The sequence below is a fragment of the Gadus morhua genome, chromosome 17 (genome assembly GCF_902167405.1).
Source record: "Gadus morhua chromosome 17, gadMor3.0, whole genome shotgun sequence".
In the NCBI taxonomy this organism is placed as follows: Eukaryota; Metazoa; Chordata; class Actinopteri; order Gadiformes; family Gadidae; genus Gadus; species Gadus morhua.
This window is the reverse complement of record NC_044064.1, coordinates 14,742,605-14,756,130: the sequence shown is the minus strand read 5'-3', so window position 1 is coordinate 14,756,130 and position 13,526 is coordinate 14,742,605. Positions and strand designations below refer to the sequence as shown.

The following is a 13,526-nucleotide window of genomic DNA, read 5'->3' as shown; positions in this document are numbered from 1 at the left end:
AAAAAAAAAAAAAACATTTCAAAGAATGCAAAACGAGTTTTAAGTTCACTTTATTAAAATTAATAATTTGAAACTTCCATTTTACATTTCTGAATGCCAGACAGCAATAGAACAAGCAACATGTAGCTAGTTCAGCAGCAGAGAATCTCTGCCTAAATGCAGCAAACCAAAGAGCAGAACAAGTTTGACATTATGGTCAAACTTGTTCTGAACGAGAAGGGAGCCCAGGTTAAACGGTGCGCAACTCTCGTGCCTCATACACTGCACGATCCCGAGAGCTGCCATTATTTAACACACATCCGCAGCACACAGCGCACCGCACAGCCAACCAACGGACATGCAAGTCTCGGTAAGGGTGGCGGCAACACTACGCACAATAAACAACACACAAACAATAAAGACCCCAAACCCGTTAACCCAATTTCACCTAACAGAAACAAATTGACAAAAGGCAATAAACCCCTTTTTCCCAACGGGCATCACGAATACCCAGACTCCCCGGGGGGTAGTGTCGAAATGCGCATGCGCACCGTAGTTGGCCCAGCCTCAGGCAGAGTCTGACTTAAACCCGTGTGTCTTGCTAACAAAGAGACTACAGTGAGCCCAACTCTTGACCCAAAACTCAACATTGTTGGTTGGACTAAATTGCATTGCACAGTTGTACATGAATACTTAATGTTTTATATTCATTTTACTCAGAAATCCTAATGAGACCAACAATTTTGAGTTTTCGTTTTTACAGTGTATTAGGTGATTCCCCTCTCCCACAAGAGTGGAAAGAAAAGATAACACAGAGTCTAAAAGCTTATGGTGATGTTTTTGCCCAAAATGATCTTGATTTCGGGCAAGCATCAAAAGTTAAACATCACATAAACTTGAAAGACGAAACACCTTTCAAGCAGAAGTCCCGACCGATCCATCCCAATGACTATGAAGCTGTAAGGAAACATCTGCAAACACTCCTTGATGCAGGAGTGATTCGTGAATCGGAGTCACCTTACTCTTCACCAATCGTTGTAGTACGGAAGAAGAGTGGAGATGTACGTCTTTGCATTGACTATCGTAAGCTTAACACTCTGACAATACGAGATGCCTACGCACTTCCCAATCTTGAAGAAGCTTTCTCGGCTCTTGCCGGCTCCAAATGGTTCTCGGTAATGGATTTGAAATCTGGTTATTACCAGATAGAGATGGAAGAACGTGACAAAGCTAAGACCGCCTTTGTGTGTCCTCTGGGGTTTTACGAGTTTAACCGCATGCCCCAGGGCATTACCAACGCCCCCAGTACTTTCCAACGATTGATGGAGCGGTGCATGGGCAGTCTCAATCTGAAGGAAGTGCTGGTGTTTTTAGACGACATCATTGTGTTCTCAAGCACATTGGAGGAGCATGAAGCCCGGCTTTTGCATGTCCTCCAGCAGCTTAGAGAAAATGGCTTGAAACTCTCACCAACTAAGTGTCGCTTCTTTCAGAACTCTGTGCGCTATTTAGGGCACATTGTTTCCAACAATGGAGTTGAAACTGATCCTGAGAAGGTCAGTGCCCTCCACACCTGGCCAAGACCCCAAAATCTCAGTGAACTCAAATCGTTTCTTGGTTTCGCAGGATACTACCGTCGGTTCGTAAAAGACTATTCCAAGTTAGTCAAACCTCTAAACGATCTTACGGGAGGCTATCCACCATACAGAAAGCGCAGAAAAGTTACATCTTGCTCTGGGGGGTACTTCAACCCCAAAGAACCCTTTGCCGACCGGTGGACACCTGTTTGCAAAGCAGCATTTGAGGCGATTGTAACCAAACTCACTTCCTCTCCCATACTTGGTTTCGCCAATCCAAAAATCCCTTACATCCTCCATACAGACGCAAGCACTTCTGGTTTAGGTGCCGCCCTTTTCCAAGAACAAGAAGGCGAAATGCGTGTTATTGCTTATGCAAGCAGAGGGCTTTCGCCCAGTGAAAAGCGGTATCCAGCTCACAAGCTGGAATTCCTAGCTCTGAAGTGGTCGGTTGTGGAGAAATTTCATGACTATCTTTACGGAAACACGTTCACGGTTGTAACAGACAACAACCTGTTGACGTATATTCTGAAATCTGCAAAACTTGACGCAACCAGTTACTGCTGGCTTGCAGCTCTTTCAACCTTCAACTTTAACATAAAGTATCGTGCTGGAAAGAGCAACCAAGACGCAGACGGTCTTTCCAGGCGGCCTCATGACACTCTGCCTGAAGACCCTGCTTCTCTTGAGGAGAGAGAGAGAATCCAACAGTTTGCCTCTCATCATCTATCTTCCTTTCCAAACCAAAAGGACATACCAGCTGATACAGTCACTGTCTTGTGCAACCGCCATCTCTTGAGTCAGGCTGACGACGACCTACCATCTATCACCTTGGTAGAGTCCCTTGCACTTACTGCGGATGCAGTGCCAGACGTCTACGGAGAAGCGGAAATGCTAGGTTGTTCCACCATACCTACATACAGTGAAGAAGAACTCCAACAACATCAGAGGTCTGATCCAGTCTTTGAGCAAGTTGTCAACATGTTGGAATCTGGAAATAAAGCGAGTCCAAGCCTCCTTCCTGACTCACTCGAGCTCAAGCTGATGCTCAAAGAATGGAAGCGGTTGGAGTTGAAAAATGGTCTCCTCTACAGAACTCGTCTATCAGAAGGGGACACCACTTACCAATTTGTGGTTCCCAAGTCTCTGAAGTCTACCATTCTCACGTGTCTCCACGATGATATGGGCCACATGGGTTTGGACAGAACCATCGACTTAGTCCGGTCAAGGTTCTATTGGCCGAAGATGGCTATGGATGTAGAGAACAAGATCAAATCATGTGGACGTTGTGTTAGGAGGAAAACGCCACCCGAAAAGTCAGCACCTCTTGTGAATATCCAAACATCTCGTCCCATGGAACTTGTATGCATGGATTATCTGTCTTTGGAGCCCGACAGTAGCAACACCAAAGACATCTTGGTCATAACTGATCATTATACCAAGTATGCTGTAGCCATTCCAACAAAAGATCAGAAGGCTACCACAGTGGCCAAGAGTCTTTGGGAACAGTTTTTGGTGCACTATGGGTTTCCAGAACGTCTACTGAGTGATCAGGGCAGGGACTTCGAGTCTCAACTCATCCGAGAGCTCTGCACCCTTGCTGGAATCACTAAAGTACGCACAAGTCCTTACCACCCAAGAGGAAACCCAGTTGAGAGGTTCAACCGAACTCTCCTGGGCATGTTGGGAACCTTAAAAGAAAAGGAGAAAAGCCACTGGCGTGACCATGTAAAGCCACTAACTCATGCCTATAACTGCACCAAGAACGATGTCACCGGGTTCACCCCGTATGAGTTGATGTTTGGGCGCCAGCCTAGGCTACCAGTGGACATTGCATTCTGTTTGCCAGTAAAAGACGGTGCTCCAAAATCTCACTCTCAGTATGTCAGAAAGCTGAGAGCCCGTCTTCAAGAGAGCTATCAGATTGCAACCAAAAACTCCCAAAAGGTTGCTGAACGGAACAAACGCCGATTCGACAGAGCAGTAAGAGAATCAACACTAGAAGAAGGTGACCAAGTGTTAGTAAGGAACCTGCGCTTGAGGAACAAACACAAACTTGCGGATAAGTGGGAGTCCACTGTGTACAAAGTTCTCAAAAGGATGGGAGATCTACCTGTTTACACAGTACAGCCAATAAATGGAGATGGCCCCGTCCGAACCCTACATAGGGATCACCTACTCGCTTGTGGGAACCTGACTGAAGAGGAAATTGAGCCGGCCAAACCAAAGGTCCACCGGCCAATAACTAGGCGCAGCCAACCTCTGCTCCCTGTGGAGAATTCAGACTCTGAGGACGAATCTTACTTCTGTCCTACCCAGTTGCCTGTCATCCCTGCAGAAACAGTAGTTGAGGTCTATGAAATCCCAAGGAGACCGCAACCAATTGTAACCCCAACAGAAGAGGCTAACGGCTCACCAGTGCCCAATGCCTCCTTTACCCCCCAGCCCCAGGGTGAACCTTGTGCAGGCAGTTTCCCAGTATTGCCGGCAGAAGCTGTTGAAACAGTCCCTGAGTTGGTTCAAGGGGGTGAACCAGATATCACGGATGAGCAACTCTCTGCTGAAGAGAATGTAACTTTACCGGACATGACAAATGGAAATCCAGCCATGGCTGAGGATGATGGAAATGGAGAAACTGCTGAAGAAACCCAGCAGCTGAACAACAAACCAACCGGTGATATCGATGACAAAAACAAAGAAAGTGGAAATATCACAGATGGAGAGACAAATGATCAAAACATCACTACACGAACATCTGGAAGGTTGCGCCAACCACCTGAGCGCTTCCAGTATATCCAGATGGGGAAACCCTTAATCTCCTTTGCACAGAGCCTCTTTGAGAGCTTCAATAAAGTCATTGATGCCATTGGTGACTACGACATCTCCCCTGTAGTCTACCGATTAGAGCATGAAGGGACTCATGCAGAGTCAAGGGGGGAGGGTGTAACCCATATGGAATATAGGGCTACTAAACCCATGATTATTTAAAGATGCAATTGCACGAGTTCTCCAGTAGGGCGCGCTCAACATGATTCGAGTAACAGGAAATTGCACGTGAGCACCCCGTTTCGAGGGGGTAACCTTGAACCGTAACACTGGAAAGACGTTAGAGAGGATCTGATCATTGAAAACACAGGAAACTACCGTGAATTATATTATTCACTTGAATCTCTGGTTGTTTTTTTATGTTTGATCGAAGGAAGATTGCATCTACGATGGCGAGCTTTGCCCAATAGAACTGTGGATGGTGTGGATACGGCGTGGCCAGCCGTGAACACCACCATAGAAGACCCTTGTGAAGATCCATTCAGAACAGATAAGACATAGAAATAGATACACACTAACCTACCCGGGTAGTAGTAAGAGAGAAACACACACATCCGGATATCCCCCCCTTGAACTCGACATTCCTCGACCGAACAACTCCTTCCCAAGGAGTACTGTAGCTGGGGAATCCAGCTACAAAGGACTTATTCTTTTGATTTTGTTTGTTTGTTGGTTATTTTCAAAAGCTTTATTTTGTACCAAATGTAATGTAATGTAATGTGTTATGATGAAAGGCATTAAAATAGCTCATCTATTCAACCAACACCAACTCCCTTCGTGAGTCATTAGTGTTTAACTTCTTTAAGGACCTAGAGTGATGCTAGCATCCTATCTGCCCCTTCCGGCTAAGACCACGGGTGCTACACTTCCATTACATGACACACAGGTGAGTGCTTTATCCAAGTTAAAACTTGACTATAAAATGAACCTTCTCGTGTTTTATCGGCACAACACTATATAGGCATTTTAATTTGAAACATGTACAGTCTGCATTTAAGTTTAACAGAGAGAAAAGGAGAGGCTCACAGAGTGGCTTAAATTATTTAAAATGAAAAAATCTTTTAAAGAGCACTTTCATTATAATTCCATTGTAAATATGATTTTTGTTTTTTCTCACTCCGATCTATTTGTGATTTCACTGTGCAGGCAGAGGACGAAGCCGCCATCAAAGAATCGTTTGAGGACACCACGTGGGAATATTTGTCGTGAAAAATGATGCAACCAGTGGTCCAGAGGACGTGGGGATTGTCCTGGAAGGCCTGCAGATAATGCAAGGACCGGACAACACTGCATTAGCTGCTGCCATATTGTTTGGCCTAATGTATGTATTGAACCTCAACTACCCTCCTGAGCTAAAGTACACATTTGAAGTAGGGATGGGCGTGAGGAATCGATTACTCGAGTACTCCTCGTTACAAATGAACTCGGTTGGTGGACAGGCAAACTCGAGTTTGCATATACACACACAAAGTTTTCTGAAGCAAATGTATCAATTTTCTGTCGGCGCCACTAACGCATGACGTGGGCACAAAGAAAATTAAATGCATCCATTTCCATGGCGCGTTCCGTGCCGTGTGCAGGCACGCCAGAATTCAAAAAGTTAAGAGATGGCGGTTAAAGCAAACCGCAGCGAAGAATTGAAATACTTTAAAGAAATAGGAGATCATAAGGTGAAATGTAAAATATGCCAAGCGAAATCGAGCTACCAGAAAGTACTATGCGGCAACATATGCTCCTGAAACACAACTGTGAGTTCGGGAAAGCAGACCCGCAGCAACGGTGAAAGTGAAAGTGTGTCGGCTATTTTCACCGCCGCAAGACGCAGCTGTAATCCCGGGCGTGTAGAGAAGATCACAACGCTGAGTATTTCCATAGTCCATTTGCTGCCGTTTTACTTGCAGCTTTAAATTATTTGCAATGGTTAGGCTACTTGTTTCGTTTTTTTAAACTGTTACAGGCCTTGGTTCGACGTGATTTAAATTGTGAGACGCATATTTATTTTTGTAAGGAAAATGTGTTTTGAACGTTTGCAAAAATAAATAATGAATACTCTAATAACTCTGACTGTTTTGATGGAGAATAAGCATTACATGTTTGGTTGGTAATATTGCCGTTCATCATCAGAGGGGTGTTCCACGAACGGAGGTTTAACAAACACTGAGTTAACGCTGAACTCTAGGTTGATTGACCCTGTGCCGACCAACCCAGAGTTTTCGGTTCCACAGCAGCGGTTATGCATTAGTTCAATCAACTCGGGGTTGGTTAACACAGGGTTGTGCGCGTCCACGCCAAACTTAAAAAGACGTGATGTATGGATCATGGAAACCCTGATCGATATGGCGAAACGGGCCGCTTATTTCAATGAAATGGAACTCCAGGTTCTCCTGGAGAGCTATGACGAGGAGAAGGACATTATCACAAGAAAAGGGAACGCTAAAACCTCTGGAACCCGGAGAACCAAAGCCTGGCAGCGGATCGCTGACCGCGTAAATGCGTTAGTTACACGTCAAAAGCATGATCCTTAATATTTGAGCCATGAATATATAAATATCCCAGTTAAGCATTCTTAAAGATCCTACCACATAACCCCTTTCTTCTAAAACAATATGTACTCCGATTGCTTCCAAGCGGTCAGAGGAACAAGTATAAAAATGAAGTATAAAAAACATACAAACTGGTAGCCTAAGCTTTTCCCACCATCGTATTGGTATAAATTTAAATAAGCCATTTTTTTTAAGCCAATCGTGAAAAGGCAGACAGTCGGCAGACTGGATCTGGCCCTCAAATTGTCTTGACCCCGGTGGAGGAGCTGTTAATAAACATAAATTCAGGGTGCCCTGGCATGGAGGTGGTACCTGGAGGTAGCCTACCTACCACCTCAGAGAGTGATGGGCCATAGGCCTACCCCACACTGGTTGAATGTAGGTTTTTGTGTTTTCTTGTATTTTAGATTTTTTTTGCCTTCGAAGTAACACATGCAAACCATGTGCTTGCCACAGCGCATACTATTCCAAATGTTTCTTTTTTTGGTAACTGGGTAGAAAACCTAAAAGTGACAATTCATCAACTTCACAGATCAAGATGGATCAGTGCTTGTAATGAAGCCGCCGGCTACGATCGAACATTCTCCAGTGGATGCAAGTCCGTTAGGACTATTTTATACTTTATGTTGTAAATGCCTCTCGGCATACTACTCAGACAATATTGCTCTTTGTATGATAGGAGGCCGATACAAATCTTGGATGGGTCATCTGAAACGACTGTGATGTGCTCAGCATCTCCAGCATTATAGCCTAGATAAAACTACCATTTGAAAAAAACAGAGGGCTACGCAAATAGTCTGGAGTGAACTGAGGCCAGGTCCTCGATTGGTAGTGTTGGCTATGTAAGGCTATTTAAATATATTAAAGATTTGCGCGAGAATCTATATCTCTCCACTCCAGCAAAAAGTCATCCAATATGCCAAGATGTCGAGCCGTGGTCTTATCAATCGCTCCCGGTGGATTGCACGTATAATTTGCGCTCTGATATCAGCAGTTCTCTCATCAAAAGGGCATGCCATTGTGAACACATGAAATCTGCGGTGAACGCCGGTTGAAATACCCAAAACCGGGTTATGTTTCAAACTTAACCTGCGCAAAACCTGGTCCGACCAGGTTTGATTCAGAGCATATGTTGCTAGAGCAACTAACATACCGTGATCCTTTTGGAACGGAAAACCTAGGGTTACAGTTAACCCTGGGTTAACTTACCCGGTTATGTGATAAAACCGGCTTTGTGGAACAACCCACTGGCCTATTCCTGCTGCAGATGCGTTGCATTCTAAAAATAGATTTGATTTAACGAGTACTCGATTGATCCTCGAGGAATTCCTTCGATCACTCGAGTTTGGAATTTACTACTCGTGCCCATCCCTAGTTTGAAGTGCGCCGAAAAGTTGTGATGGAGCTGGACGGCACCATGCTCTCAAAGAAAGCCCAAGTTCTCAAAAACAGACTATGAGTGAGCTGAGGCCTGTTTCAGGTAGCTGGTTTAACATACTCTGAGTTTAATCCTGCGCTCTGAGTTGGTTGACTCAGAGTTCAGGGTTGAAAAGCAACTCTGGGTTTTCAGTTTCAGAACAGGTGATCAGCGTTGGGTTAATCAACTCTGAGTATGTTCACTCTGGGTTGGGGGCGTGCCTGTTGACTATAAAGAGCCATCATCAATGGATCTCTGATAACATGATCAAACATGGACCAAAAGCGTAGATCTACTTACTTTTCCCCCACGGAATTGGAAATTCTAATGAACGTGTATGCCGAGCAGTTACCCATTTTAACAAAAAAAAAGCAATTCCGCCGCGGCAGCGAGAGCGCGAGAGAGAGTAAAATAAATTAGTAAAATAAAATAAGAGGAAAGTTTAATATCTTCCACTTATTCAATATGTAAATTGTGTGTGTGTGTGTGTGTGTGTGTGTGTGTGTGTGTGTGTGTGTGTGTGTGTGTGTGTGTGTGTGTGTGTCAATTTACGCAACCCCGATTTGCCCCACGAGGACTTGGCAGCAAATGAAGTAAAAAAATATATAGTTTAAACAGGTAAACTAATGTTTAATTTAAATCAAATCAATTGTGCTGTTTTGCCTGCTCTACCTAATTTAACAGCTATGTTCAACATGTATTATATATTTGTATACTATACCTAGGCAAAATTCATTATATATATATATATATATATATGTCTTCAAAATAGCGCTTACTGAATATTAGGGTAACATTTTCCTCCATGTTAGCAAATCGAAAAAATGCAGAGGCCCGGCAGACTGGAGGGGGTCCACCACCTGCAGCCCTCACAGAGGCTGAGGAGATGGCCCTCAGCCAACAGAGTATGCGTCCTGTGGCTGAGGGCATCCCTGGGGGGAGCTCCTCTGATCCCCCCCCACCCCCCAGGATAGAAGTGCCTTTACAGTATAAGAGGTTGGTTATTCAAAATAATTAAATATGTACACGCAACCCAGCGCGTTGCAAATTAGATGGGGCAATATTCTGGCTCAAGTAATAATTGCACTGTCTAATCATCTTCTTCCAGTTACTGATGGCGTCATCGCCCTACTTGAACCAGGTGCCCTCACCAACCTCCATGCAATTGTAACAATTCAAAAGATGCAAAAGGATGCTTTGGAGATCCACATTTTGGAACATAAGTTAAAGGTGTTTTTTTTTTTTGTGCTTTCAGGAAATAAAATAATCCTCATAATAAGTAGATTGTCTTTATTAGAACACGGGCTGTGGTGGGACAAGTTATTTTGTTGAACAGTTTACTCAAAGGGTTTTACTTCAGTGAACAATGCAGACGATTATGCTGAGCATGTGCATGTAGAGAAAAACAGCATCTGGTTAAAAGCAGTACCAGGGTCTTTTCTGCCTTGCATTCTTAAAATGAGTTTCTTGACTTGCAGCAGTTATAGGTCCGTGGTTAGTCAGCTACTCTGATCATGGGAAAGCCACAACGTTGAAGTGACTGAAGTACAGAGCGGGTGGGATGCACGGGGCGGATCATTCTGCACATGCGTTAATTGCGATAAAAAATTAAACTTAAAGCATGCCCCCGGTGCGTTTGACAGTTAACATGGGGGCTGAGAAGGTGGTCTAAATAAATGATAGATTGCGCTGAAAAACGATAGCGCTCGTGAAGAAAATTATCAGGAAAATAAAGTATATCCAACCCGGGCTGGACTGGGACAAGAAATCGGCCCTGGCATTTTTGGCCATGGCAGCCCACCATGATTATTTATACGATATGCGGAGGCACACAACATACCAGAGGATATATGCGCATATTGTGCTGTTTCAACAATTAAAATAAAGCGCAGTAGCCTACATGGATAAGAGTAACCATGTTGAAAAATGCATACACTCTTTCACTATACTTACAGAGACTTTCATCTTTGGAGAGATGGCTACAATGCCACAATACCGATCTTGAAGTGAAAGTGGTTGTCAAAGAAACATTGCTAGAGATGTCTTTTCAGTGTTTAATGAAAATACTGTTTATACAAACGTGTACATTGTTTATAAAAATAGAAATTAAACAATTACGTACGATCATAATTTTAATCTTTTATATAATAGCCCAAAATAACCTTTTGTTCTTTCAATGGCCACATGTAAAAACAGGAGTGGAGATTAAAAAAACTATTAGATCCTCGTGATTAGACGCTTACAAAACGTTTACACTCAAAAAAACAAGGCAGATTACAGGACTTTGAAGAAGAGAGGGTTCTGCATTTGTATTTGGGCACAATGGAGGTTTTGCAGCTAGGTCAAATCTCCTCTGATATGACTAATGCTTATAATATGTACAGTTTGAACCGTCTCACAGTCAGCAGAAAATGCTAGAACAGAGAACAACAACAACAACAGGAAGTATACACAATATATGTATTATCTTATTTACACTAACTAGAACACACCAAATTATAACACAGTAAGTAAAAGTGGCACCCTAAAGTATGAGAGAGAGAGAGAGAGAGAGAGAGAGAGAGAGAGAGAGAGAGAGAGAGAGAGAGAGAGAGGCAGACAAAGGAAAGAAAGAGCAGGGATCAGTTAAGGTATAGTTTAAATAATCTTTAGGTGAACAGAGAGATAATAGCTAATTTTGTACTTACATATGCTGAGACAAAAGGCTGCATGGACCTTGGTGCTCTGAGGGAGACAGAAAGGAGCAGTCAGATATGATAGATTCATCTGATACTGTCTATTCTATAATTAAAATAAGAGCTATTTAGTAAACTCACAATGAAACAAAAAGAACACACGTGAACTCCACATCATGGGAAGGCAATCCTTCACTCCAAAAATTACCTAAGGGGAGAGAAAGAGAGGCCACGTGGGTCAAGGGAACAGTGAAAATTTGAATGTTTCAAAAAAAATTACATTGATAGTATTGGTGTCTTTAAAGTAATACAATAATGGATAGTTGCATTCATTACAGTCACTCTGTAAAAGTAGTAGGCTTTATGACCATCCAGGTGGATGCCAGCAAGAACACAAAACAACAGTATTGTAAACTTACAAATTTGAAGAATGCCTGTGAAGTTGCTCAATGGACAAAATGTAACATTAATATTTGTAATTCTCCGCTCAGGAGGATAATTCCGATTATTGGCAGAGGTGATTTTACACCAATGAGGACATATTTATGAATGAGGATATTGATTTTAGCTAATAAATTACTTAAAATGTTACACATTGCCCCTTTAAGGCATAGCAATATTTCACTATTACATGATAATAAATAATAACTGTAAGCTATAACACCTGCAAACTATAACATAATAGCAAGCAAGCTAAAATAACACTAAGTTGGACACAAAGTCTACTCATAGCACACACACACACACACACACACACACACACACACACACACACAAAATAAATATTAGAACACATGTTTTCTCCAGGGAATACATGTTTATCTAAATTTAGTTTATTAAGCTTGCTCACAAACAAGTTTTATCTATGTTTTCATGTCCCAAAAAAGCTGTTTACCCATATAGCCTAAAGCCTAATAAATTAATAAAGCAATTAAACACTGACAGCTTCCTCACATTAATGTTGTTCAAATAGCAATAGCAAAGTGATGCTCTTTCAATACACAGTCAACAGAGCTATTTCACTCCCCAAAGAAAAGCTAGCAAATGTTTAGTGGGCTAACTGTTGTGTTAGCTAAAATAGCCACTTTGACCGGGCTCAGTCTAGATTACTCTGTACAACATGATGTTATAACGCAGGAGCTAACTGTTAGGAAACTAAATACTGTGTTAAAGTTTAGGAATCTAGCTTAACAAATATTTCTTTATCAACACAAACTTAAATTTCAACTTCTTACCGCCGCCACTTCGTCTGAGGCTGAGCTCGGCCCCGGGGCCGGGCCGCCGCCAGCGCCACCCATCTCTGCACTTGGCCTCGGCCTCCATTCAGTCACCTCTCCGTCCGCATCATCACCGTCATCCTCCTCAGCCTCCGCCGTCGCAATTTCCACCGAAGCAGGTGCTAATGAAGCCGGGCCAGCTGTCGCGGCAAACATGTCCGATATTTTAGCACATGTTGCAGAGTTTGCCTCTAGGGCTTTTCTCTTTTTATCTCGGACTTTCTCCGCGCCTCCTTTCCGTTTTTTCTCCATTTTTCTGTCAGTGTCAATAAGTGACGTGACGTGACTGATTGACAGCCGAGACCCAAGGGCGGGACCTCGGCCCTCTGCTGTGTATGTGATTGGGCCAGGCCCAGCATAGAACTAATCATAATGAGTAATTGCCTGAGACCGCCAGGGACAAAGTTTTTTTTTTAAACTTTCAGGTGAAGTTGACAGCCTGCCTGGCCTGCACGCACCTATGTGCCATGGGCCCTCGGCCTCAGCTGTGTGACTTGGCCGGGCCGGGTCCATTAAAAAAAATAAATAGAATATATATATATTTTTTTTAAATTTATTTATTTATTTATTATTATTTATTTTTTTTATGGACCCGGCCCGGCCCAAAATGCCTGCCGGCCCACCGGGCATTGCCCGGTACGCCCGATGGCCAGTCCAGCCCTGAACCGGGGTCTTAATAATCGTTCCTCACGGAGATTCTTTCGGAGGATCGCAGCCTCTACGTCCACAGGCTCTCGTAGAAAAGGACATGCCAACACTAACACTTCCTTCTGTCGGAGAGCTGCCTTCAGCCTTATAGACAACAAACTCAGAGTAGGTCTAACCACCTCCCGAGCAGGTTAGACCCACGGCGTATGTTGCCGCAGCAACTAACTCTCGGTTGCGCTGAACCTGCTACCTGAAACGGAAAACCCAGAGCTTCCATTAAATCAGAGCGAACAAACTCGGGGTTGCCTCAAAACCAGCTACCTGAAACAGGGCTCTGTTGTCCTTGGATCTTTTTGCCCATTGACTTTATTCTGGACTGTTCACATGCAACTTTGCTGTTCTTGTTCTTGCAGTATTTACATACAGCATGTCTACTGTATTATCAAATGAATGTTTTCTCTGGAACTCATGCGTTCCCAAATGTGACTCGGATTTGCTGTTTTCTCTTAAAGTAATAGAGCTGCTGAATGAGCTGTTGCCATGGACCATGTTTGCTCTGTGAATGCATGTCTTTTAACATGCAC

General features: G+C 43.3%; 1 protein-coding gene and 1 long non-coding RNA gene across 3 annotated transcripts in view; both read right to left on the bottom strand.

Annotated features, from left to right (window-relative positions):
• LOC115529588 (60 kDa lysophospholipase-like) overlaps positions 1-13,526 on the bottom strand; it is a 34,038-nt gene that overhangs the window by 19,051 nt on the left and 1,461 nt on the right. The window lies entirely within an intron of this gene.
• Positions 10,442-12,760, bottom strand: LOC115529592 (uncharacterized). Its single transcript, XR_003973589.1, has 4 exons — positions 12,253-12,760; positions 11,159-11,225; positions 11,030-11,066; positions 10,442-10,866 (listed from the first exon to the last, which is right to left on the bottom strand). It is a non-coding gene; the product is annotated as an uncharacterized LOC115529592 (long non-coding RNA).